General features: G+C 38.0%; 1 pseudogene; it reads right to left on the bottom strand.

The window, feature by feature from the left end:
- Positions 1–1,559: 1,559 nt before the first annotated feature.
- On the bottom strand, positions 1,560–3,054 carry LOC102508553 (annotated as a pseudogene).
- Between the last annotated feature and the right edge of the window lie 8,499 nt (positions 3,055–11,553).

Here is an 11,553-nt window from a genome sequence, read left to right as displayed (position 1 = left end):
TCCTAGAACTTATTATAAAATTGTTGCTCTGGCAAATAAATTTTTCTCCAAATTATAGTTAATTTTCAACCAGGCAGAAGAGGAGGATGCTATTTAAATCATGACTCAGGGATTCATCAATTATTTTCTTTTTCTCCCATAATCTAGACAACAGTTATCCCAAAGATCTCATCACCCCCAGGAAGGTCTGCTCTCTGCTGTATCAAAAGTATTATATTATGAATTAGAGACCAGAAGGCAGCAGATACCCTAGGCTGTCTTGGTAAGATACATGTACTGTATAATTAGAATATTTGTCCTTGAAAAACATGTCATCTCATGAATTTTCTGACAATTCTTATGTTCTTAAACATGTTAGGATATATTCCTCAAGAATATGTTGTACCCCCTTGAAGTGAGAAGATGGTGGATTGCCTACATGGGACTCTGGATTTTGGAGACAGCAAGGACCAGTGGCCTTCTTCTTCTTTTTTTTTTTTTTTTTTTTCTCATTTTTGCTCATGTACCCTAACAAATTTGAATAGTTTTATCATGAGTTTAAAAAGTTACCATTGATACAATTCCTAGTGAGTTGTAAATAATGACATTTCAAAAATAAAAATAAAAAAATATTACATGCTTCTTTTTAAATGTAGTGCATGGAATCAAAATACCAAAGTAACTTGATACCCACCATCAATTATTTACAAAAATACATGGAAAAAGTTTTCTTCAGCAGTCACAAGTTTTACATCTCTCCTTATTCTCCTTGGACTTGTAACTTCATACTGCTTCCCTTAGATAATTGAATTCTAATATAATATCTTTTAAGCCTAAACAACTTATTAATCACATTCTTATGCTTTTCTGCTACAGAAACATTTCAATAAATTAAAGGAAAAAAATCCTGTGATAATAAGACTCTGAGCCACAAACAATTCCTTCTATGTAGTCATCATAACAATTATAATTACTTGTCTACTTAGTGCAGTAGGCAGCCCATCGGTCTCATTGTAACAATTATAACTAACAGACAACTGACCAAATGGCGCAAATATATTGGGGACTTTGAGAAATTACCAAACATACAATGTATAATTTAATTTTAAAATAATCTCTTAGCAATAGAAAGAGGACATTTCTTTCTAATAAGTTTAGGTATCTGTAGAAGAAAAGCACTTGTAAAATTGAGACAAAGCTCAACATTAATCTTATGACTTAGTGGGGTTTTCCTTTTTTATTTTTTTGTGCAGAGAAACGTTACTCATAATAACAAGATGGAACTGAATGAATTTTTTGGTTGTAGTGTCAATGAGTTTTTTAAAACCTTTCTGAAATATAAGCCCTAAAAACCAAAAAGACCAAATGCTATTAAAATTTATTCCTAATTATACACCAGCAGGCAATTCAATTATGCCTCTTTCTTTTTTTTTTTTCCAACAAACAACAAATATTTATTGAACACCTATTATGTGCAGGCACTGTTGTAGAACCAACACTCCCAAAATGAGGAAAAACAAGATAGAGGTAGAAAATGCAAATTCTGAGGGAAAGGGGTGATTGAGGAAGAAGGCTGAGGGGACTGAGAAACATGCAGTGATGGGGCTCAGCCTTAGGCCTCCTCTTCAGCCTCCTCACTGAAATCCTCCTCCTCTTCTGCGCTGGCATCCTGGTAGTACTGCTGGTACTCGGAGACGAGGTCATTCACGTTACTCTCAGCTTTGGTGAACTCCATCTCGTCCATGTCCTCACCTGTGTAGCAGTGGAGGAACGCCTTCCGTGGAACATGGAAGTGTACTAATCCAAGATGAACTTGACCAGCTCCTGGACGGCCATGCTGTTGCCAATGAAGGTGACCACCAACTTGAGGCCACAGGGTGGAATGTCACAAATGGCTGTCTTGACGTTGTTGGGGATCCATTCCATGAAGTAGCTGCTATTCTTGTTCTGCACTTTGAGCATCTGCTGATCCACCTCCTTCATTGACATCACTCATGGAAGACAGCAGCCATGGTGAGGTACCGGCCATGGCAGGGGCCACAGGCAGCCATCATGTTCTTGGCATTGAAGACCTGCTGTGTGAGCTCGGGCACAGTGAGGGCCTGATGATGCTGGCTGCCACAGCTGATGAGAGGGGCAAAACTGGACATGAATAAGTGGAGATGTGGGAAGGGCACCATGTTGACTGCCAGCTTGTGGAGGTCAGCATTGAGCTGACCAGGAAAGTGAAGGCAGGTGGTGACACCACTCTTGGTGGCTGAGACGAGGTGGTTCAGGTTCCTGTAGGTTGGCATGGTCAGCTTGAGGGTGCAGAAGCAGATGTCTAAAGGGCCTCATTGTCAATGCAGTAGGTCTCGTTGGTGTTCTCCACCAACTGATGGATGGAGAGGGTGGCGTTGTAGGGCTCCATCACAGTGTCAGACAACTTGGGTGAGGGCACCACACTGAAGGTGTTCATGATGCGGTCAGAATGCTCTTCATGGATCTTGCTGATGAGCAAGGTGCCCATCCCAGAGCCCATACCCCTGCCCAACAAGTGGGTCTGTTAGAAGCCCTGTAGATAGTCACAGCTCTTGGCCTCCTTTTGAACCACTTCCAAGACCAAATCAACCAGCTAGGCCCTCTCTGTGTAGTGGCCCTTGGCCCAGTTGTTGCCTGCACCAGACTGACCAAAAACAAAGTTGTCTGGTCTGAAGATCTGATCAAAAGGACCTGAGTGAACAGAGTCTATGGTCCTGGGTTCTAGATCCACCAAGATAGCATGAGGAGCATATTTAACATCTGTGGCTTCATTGTAGTACACAGAGATGTGGTCCAGCTGCAGGTCGCTAACCCCGTGATAGGTGCTGGTGAGGTCACTGCCATGTCCATCACTGATCACCTCCCAGAACTTGGCACTGATCTGGTTGCCATACTGACCTCCCTGGATGTGCACAATTTCCCTCATGGTTAAAAGTTATTCTAATCTTTTTGCTCACTTCAAGGTGTGTACAGGGCAAGAAAATGATATGTAATTTGTTTTTCTCTGCTGCTGGTCACAGGCTGGAAGGATGGGATGGGCCCCAGAGGCTGGAGCAGTGAGGTCTGAATGCAGTGGCAGGAAGGTTCTGAGAGGGAGAAAGGAGCAATTATGCCTCTTTCAATGCCGTTAACAAATAATTAGAAATATCATTGTTTGCTAAAGGATATATATTTTTTTGAAATGTCAATTACTACAATAGCTCAATTTCTGAATTTTGGAGAGAAATACAAAGAATTAAAAATGGTTAAAATGACTACTGGTTATATACCTTTGTTTTTTTCACCTAGATGCACTTTATTTCAACCCAAAATAGTCAGAAAAAGTTAAGAAAATTGCAAAATTTATTCATTTCAAAACATTCTTTACAACAAAATATTTTTAGAAACTTTTTATATTACCAAGCGCATCAGATATATTTTCTTTAAAACTTCAGAAATACATTCTTAGTTTAGTCAATATATGAAAAAAATCCATATAAAGCAGATATTTAATTGATTCTCACATGTCCTGCCTACAGGCTGGCATCATTCTATTTAATTGAGTCACCTTGCTGCTAATTGGTGCCTATGAAGTCCTAAATACTTTCATGTAACCTAATAATAAAAACTAGTGCACACTATTAATCACTCTCAAATGAATATGTTATTAAGTAATAGCATGTCACTTCAGAATTCTAACTGTGAGACGGGAGAAGAAGAAAAAAGGAGGGGGAGGAGAAGGAGAAGAAAGGAGAGATGATAGAAGAGGAGAAGGGAAAGCAGAGAAGACAAGAAGAAAAGGAGAAGAGAAGGCAAGGGAAGGGAAGAAGGAAAAGCAGGGAGTCAGGAGACGGTTTAACAGCAGGCTGGTCATCCAGATGAAGTCACCTACTGTATTTCTTGCCAATGCTTTCTTTGTTTTAATTTCACAGTACACTCCCTTGGAAAAGATTTTATTTTTTTGACCTTGGTCTGAGGGTGAAGACTTGAGGTTGTTAAGTAAAAGCCATCATTATTACTACCACTCCTCTCCATATGTGAATTTAGATAACACCAACCCATGAAAAAGATCACACTTATGATGCTACCCTTGGATTTTAGCCAAAATATGTACAGAGAAACCTTCTATAGGTTTCTGGTTCCTAGACTAAAACATATTTCCCAGATACAATATTTGAAACAGACTCTTTTTTTTTAGTGTCCTTGAAATAAGGAAGCATAGTAAACTTTAGTGTTAGTGAGAGGTGTGCCTTTGTTTTACAATATGGAAAAGGGCTCTCACACAGAGGTGGGTGGGGAAGATGGAAAAGGAATTTTGGTGCCTCAACAAGAGATTAATTTTTTAAGGAGTCATATGAACTTGCCATATATATATATATATATATATATATATATATATATATATATATATATACACACATATAATTTATATATATATACACACATAAATTCCCATAATTTTTCCTATGTTCATGTATCCCTCGGTAAGACATATATAGCCCAGGTTCCATCTGTCAGTTTTAAGTGTTCCAAAGAAGAGTCACCTTCTTAGGTGTTTGTAGCTATAGTCTAAGTGGCTTTCCCACTATGCACATTTATGCCAGTGACATTGGAAATGTCTCCTGTGGCCTAGAATGAAATGTGGAGCCCATAGCAACTTCAACAGAGAAAATGGAACAGGTACCCTCCTAGGATTCTGTATCAAGGCTATGTCCTTAGGAAAGTAATCTTTCTTCTCCTATATATCTCTAGCATGTTGGCAGTCTTTACTCTTACCTCCCTAGTCCACTGCCACCTCACACCTGGACTTGTAACAGCCTCCTGGCTGCTTCTGCTTCCACTCTTGTCTCCTTTTGATCTATTCTCAGACAATGAGATCTTTTTTTGAAAAGCTTCATCAGGTCATGTTAAGTCCTTGCTTATAAATGCCTAACATTTCTTTATTAAATTTAAAATACAAACCTCTTATTAAATATTCCAAGGCCTTCCCTGGTTTGGCTTCTGCCCACCCCTTCACCCCAATATCAGAGTGTTCTCACTCTTGATCCAGACACTCTGTCTTCATGAACTTCCTTCTGTCCTTTCCACATTTAGAGCACATAATGAATCTAACTGTTCTCTTCTCATTCCCTACTTTTCACTCTCTATTCTCCAACTTAATTTTTCTTTATATATCAGAGAATGATATTGTGTGTGTGTGTTTGGTTCATTTTTCTTATTTTTTATTTTTTTGAAATTGGATAGTACTTTCTGTCTGTTTTGCTTACTGAAGCATCCGCAGTACTTAGAACCTGGTATATACTTGGATGCCCATTAAATATTTTTGCAATAAACTTAAGAAATTAACTAATGGATGTGTTTACCTCTGTACAGTCTACCTCCCACTAGGTTAGTATGGAATGAATTTGGTCTAGTTTAGATCTCTATCCCTAGGGCTTAGGGCATGGCCTGCAACCATTAAAATAGGGAATAAATAGGGATAATAATCATAGTGGCTAACATTTATTGAAGGCAAGATACCGTTCAAAAAATTGTTTTACTTAATCCTCACAATCTTTAAAATAGGTTATTCCCATGGATGGCTGAGGAGATGGAAGCATAACATTAACACAAGCCAGAGCAGCGACTAGAGTTCAGGGCTTAGCCCACAGGCAGGCCTTTAACCACTTCCTGACATAGTAAAGGGTAAGTGTCGGGGGTTGAGGCAGGTATATACTCATTATCTTTTTGAAATTTTAATAATTGATAATAGACCAATATTAAAGAAGAATATAAAAGTATAGTGTGAGCATCATTAATGATGTAGCTAGATTCCCAATAACCTCTAAAGGTCAAAGCATCTCCATCTTGTTAAGATTGGATTAGAGACTGTTTCTGTGAGACAAGAAAAAGATATCTAATATCCTTCCTTATCTGCATCTCAAAACCCACCTGTGGGCAAAGTTGAATCTGCAAGGCAGCTCTCACACATGGTTGCCAGCCGGTCACCGGGCAAGCCTGTGGCCGGTGACTGCTGCGTACAGAGCAGAAGGTGAGGGAAAGGCAGGTCAATATTGCGATTTTTAGGACAGCATCCACAACTCACTAATAAGATGAGTTCTTCTTAACCTCTTGGTGAGGGATGTGGGAAGAAGTTCAGAGAAGGAATAAAATGATAAATCCAAGAATCCTTAGAAAGGATAAGATGGAAAAAAGGATAGAAAGAAAAGGACCCCCTTGTAAAGCAAGGAACAAAAGCAGCAAATTTTTGGCTTCATTTGTGTTTTTATGATGCTTATGCTTGTAGATTAATTTATGAAAGAAAAATAAAACATAAATATAAGCAAATATATTATCAAATATTATGTCCAAATTGTTGGAAATGATTTTGGAAATTTATAGAAAACTTTAGCTTTCTGAGAATGGAATTACTTTGTAACATGTAAACATGTTGTTCAGTTTTCATATATTTAACGTCTGTAGATGTTTCTAGAAACGCAATTTCTATTAAGTTAGAGGTTTCATTGAAGAGGACTTTTGGACTCTGGCTTTAAGGACTTTTTCAACTTTCACTGGAAAAATAAGACTCATATAAGGATGTGAATGATACAAAAGAATATAAGGCAAAAGTTTAGTGAGCATTAGTACTTGCTATTAAAAATAAAAAGAAAAGTAGAGTGTGGGGGAGGGGATGACTGGGCCCGGATCTGCAGACCGGGCTGTGTTCGGTCAGGCAGGGCACTGCAGGCCGGGGACCTGAGTCCGCGGAGTGGAAGGTGCAAGGCATGTCCCGGGAACCACATGCAGTGGGGGTTCTTGTATTACAGAGAAGCTGTAGGAGCTTGGTTAAGATGCAGTGAGGATGAAATGTGCTCCTATCAGACTAAACACGGTCAATATTATGAAATAAATGATTTCTAAGACAGATTGTAAGAGTTCTTTCCCAGGCCAAAAGACAAAAACCAAAAAACTAATGCGAATCTGAACTCAAGAGATGGGAACAGAGATAACTGACCATTATTTATTTTTTTAGTGGGTTACAATCTTTTTTAAGTAAGATGAGAGCAACTTTACATTTAAAATTAACTACAATGAGAATTTAACTTCTCTCTTCCCAATCCCAGGCCCGTTTGCTTTCTTCATTTATTAGAGGCAACTGTATCATTAATTCATTATATATCTAACCAACACTTTCACATTATTCCTAGATTGATCTGTATCCACCTATTCTATAAATTATTTTTGAGTTGTTTTTAAATTCATATAAAAACTGTTGTATATAGTTGATCCTCATCATTTACAGTTAAGTTCTCATGAGACAAATTCATGAGAGTTGAACATTTTTGTCAACTGATTAATACATTGTCTTATGCGTGTTTCTGTTTAAATGTACTTTAGTATATTTTTTTGTTTAATTTTTTTAATTGAAGTATTATTATCAGTTATAACATGTCAGTTTCTGGTGTACAGCACAATGTCCCCATCATGCATAGACATACATATATTTGTTTTCATATTCTTTTTCTTTAAAGGTTATTACAAGATATGAACATAGGTCCCTGTGCCATACAGAAGAAATTTGTTTATTTATCTGTTTTTATATAGTGGTTAACATTTGCAAATCTCAAACTCTGATTTATCCCTTCCCATCCTCTTTCCCCAGGTAACCGTAAGATTGTTTACTAAGTCTGCAAGTCTGTTTCTGTTTTGTAGATGAGTTCATTAGTGTCCTCTTTTTCCTTCTGCTGCTTCTTTTTTTTTTAGATTCCACATATGAATGATATCATATAGTAGTTTTCTTTATTTTTCTGGTTTACTTCACTTAGAATGACAATCTTCAGATCCACCCATGTTACTGCAAATGGCAGTATTTTATTATTTTTTATGGCTGAGTAGCATTCTATTGTATAAATATACCACAACTTCTTTATCCAGTCATCTGTTGATGGACATTTAGGTTGTTTCTATGTCTTGGTTACTGTATATAGTGCCACTATGAACATTGGGGTGCATGTATCCTTTTGAATTAGAGTTTCCTCCAGCTATATGCTCAGGAGTGGGATTGCTGGATCATATAGTAAGCCTATGTTTTGTTTTTTGAGGAATCTCCATACTGTTTTCCATAATGGCTGCACCAATGTTTAGTATATATTCTTCTTTTTAATGTTCCTTTATCCTTTAATATTTCAGTGTGTTTTCTTATGAACAAGGATATTCTCATACATAACACATTCTGGAAATTTAACGTGAATAACATACTTAAACTACAGTTCATATACCAGCAGCATCATTCATCCCAATAATGTCCTTTATAACATTTTGCTCCTCCAGTAAAGGATTCAGTCCAGGGTCACATATTGCATTTAGTTGTCATGTCTTTAGTTTCCTTTAATCTGCGGTTTTGTCTTATTTTTATGACACTGATAATGTTTTAAGAATACAGTCCAGTTATTTTGTAGAATTTTCCTCTAGTTGTGTTCGTCTGATGCTTCCTCGTGATTAGATCCAGGTTAAAGCTCTTCAAGGTTGGTGCAAGGATGTATTGTTATACCTTCTCTGCCACCCACTGGTTCCTGGACTCGAGTTACTCACACTTGTCATATCCATAAGTTTATAAAGCATTATATTTCTATTAAAATATGTACATATACATTTCATTAAATACATTCCTAAAAATATTTTTGTTTAAAATACATAATTCTACCATTTCAAAAGCAATTGTTGGGCCTGCATTTCACAGTGGTTTCAAAGAGAAGTGAATTTTACTTAATAATGGCTCCATTGCGCTAAACTCATTTCTTCCAATTATTTTAACATTTAGTGTGGAAACAGTTTCTTAAAGAGGACTATTGTAAAGTTTTAAGGTTCAGTGATTTCTTATTACTTACCCTTGAAGAAATTAAAACTATAGTCTCTCCGTTTTTAAAAATCCTAATTTACTTCTCTTAATAATATAGACAATGGAGAGAAAATACTTCAATACTGATTTAGTAAGAAGTACTTTTGGCTTTTGACGTGGTAAAGATTTTGAATTGGTGCTATCTCCCAAATATTTCAGGGTGTTTTTTAATTGAAGTATAGTTGATTTACAATATTTCAGATATTTTAAAATGATGAGTGAGGGGAAAGGAACCGGCAAAAATACCTTATCTGTAGAGAAGCCTGTACTTCTTAAAAGAAGCTTTTTTTTTTTTTTTTAAGGCTCTCACTGTAACTACTGTGCTCACACTGGAAACAGAATAAAAATGATTTTTCTGGGGAGTAAGAGTTGTTTCAAGGAAGCAACTGGCAGGGATATGGATACTTTGGACGGGGACCAAAAAATGCCGTCGTGTTTTGGACATTAAAACGCTAGAATGTTTAAATAAAGATCATACGTTGTGATAAATATGTGAGTGTTAACACACTTTTTCCCCCTAGGGGGAAATTAAACATTTCTTTAAGAAGATAGAAACAGAAGTTTCTCCTTCTCCTGCCCCCTCCCCCGAATTAAAGTGTCTTTGGCTCTGGTTCTAGAACTTCTAGGAAAGTGCAATTAAAATACAATCAAAACAACCAAACCGCCGCACCATTTATTGGTTTTACTTTGGAGCGCTCAAGAACTCAGAGCCCAACACTTGTTCCAAGACTCGAAGCTGCGGGTTCTGAGGCTTGAAGGACGCGTCCCGCACACTCTTGGGATGACTCAGGTCCCCTGCTCAGGTCACCCCGGTAGCCCGCGGCCTCCGCGCCGCCAGCATCCTAGGGGGCCGGGCCGCACGCTCGCCCCCCCCCCCCCCGCGGCCCGCCTGCAGCCTCCGCACCTGGACGGGGAGCAGGCGCGGGGCCAGGCGGCAGGGGCGCGGCGTCGGGGACGCCCCCTGCCCGAGCGCGAGGCTCCTGTCCTGCGCGGAGCCGCTTCCGGACGGACCGAGCCGCCAGGAGCTTGATCTCCTTTCTCCTTTCAGCTGAACTGCGACCGCCCCCTGGTGAGTCGGGGAGTGGGGACCTGCACGTTCTCTCCACACACACAGACACACACTTCCCTTCCAAGTAACGGTCGCCGGGAGAAAACTTAAACAGGATCCGGGCCCTCCGCTTGGGTGCCTCCTCCCGCACGGCCCCGCCAGCGGCCCGCGCCAGTCCTCTGCTCATTTTTTAAATGAATTTGTTGGTTTTTTTTCCATGTTGAGTTGTATGAGTTACTTGTATGTTTTGGATGTTAGTCCCGTATCAGACGTGAAGTTTGCAAATATCTTCTTCCATTCAGTAGGCAACTTTCTGTTTTGATTATAGTTTCATTCTCTGTGCAAAAGCTTTTTAGATTGATTTGGTCCCTTTTCATTATATTTGCCTTTGTTTCCCTTGCTGGAGAAGACAGATCCAAAAAAGTATTTATAAGACTGATGTCAAAGAGTGTATTGTCTATGTTTCCTTCTAGTTTTATGGTTTCAGTACTTACATTTAAATTAACTTTGAAACATGGTGCTGTATATCAGAAACTGACACAACACTGTAAACTGAATATACTTCAAAAATAAAGTAAAATAAATCCATTTTGAGTTTATTTTTATATATAGTGTGAGAAAGTAGTCCAGTTTGATTCTTTAGCATGTAACTGTTCGGTTTCTCCAACACCATTTGTTGAAAAGGCTGTCTTTTTGCCATTGCACATTCTTACCTCCTTTGTCATTGATTAATTGATTATTTTAGGTTGGGTTTATTCCTGGACTTTCAAGCCTATTTCAACTATGGGTCTGTTTTTTTATGTCAGTACCGTACTGTTCTTGTTACTGTAGCTTTGTAATATAGTTTGAAATCAAAGAGTGTGATATCTCCAGCTTTGCTTCTTTCTCAAGATTGTTTTGGCTAATTAAGATCTTTTGTGTTTTCATACAAATATTTCATAAAAATATTAGGTTTTTTCCTAGTTCTGTGAAAAAACATCATTGGTATTTTGATGGATATTGCATTGAATCTGTGGATTACCAATCCATGAGCACAGTATAACCTACCATTTGTTTATGTTGGCTTCTAATTTTTAACAATATTTTATAGTTTTGGTGTGTTTTGTTTTGTTGAGTAAATGTCTCACACCTCATTAGTTACATTTATTCCTAGGTATTTTATTCTTTTTGATGCAATTGTAAATGGGCTTGTTTTCTTGATTTCTCTGTCTGATAGCTCATTGTTAGTGAGTAGAAATGCAACAGATATACAGATTTCTGTATATTAATTTTATATCCTACAACTTTACTGAACTAATTGGTGACTTCTAATAGTAATTTGGTGGCATCTTTAGGATTCTCTAAACATAGTGTCATGTCATCCGCAAACAGATGTGAAAGTTTTACTCTTCCTTTCCAATTTGGATTGATTCATTTCTTTTTCTTATCTAATTCCTGTGGCTAGGACTTCTAATATTATGTTGAATTAACGTGTTGAAAGCAGGCAACCTTGTCTTGCTCCTGACTTCAGAGAAATGTTAGCAACTTTTCACCCACTGAGTATGCTGTTAACTGTGGACTTGTCATACATGGCTTTTATTATGTTGAGACCTGTTTCCTATTTACTCACTTTGTTTGGGGTTTTTAATTATAAATGAATGTTGAATCT

This window comes from Camelus ferus, chromosome 19 (assembly GCF_009834535.1).
Source record: "Camelus ferus isolate YT-003-E chromosome 19, BCGSAC_Cfer_1.0, whole genome shotgun sequence".
NCBI classification, from domain to species: Eukaryota; Metazoa; Chordata; class Mammalia; order Artiodactyla; family Camelidae; genus Camelus; species Camelus ferus.
This window is presented reverse-complemented; position numbering and strand designations above follow the sequence as displayed.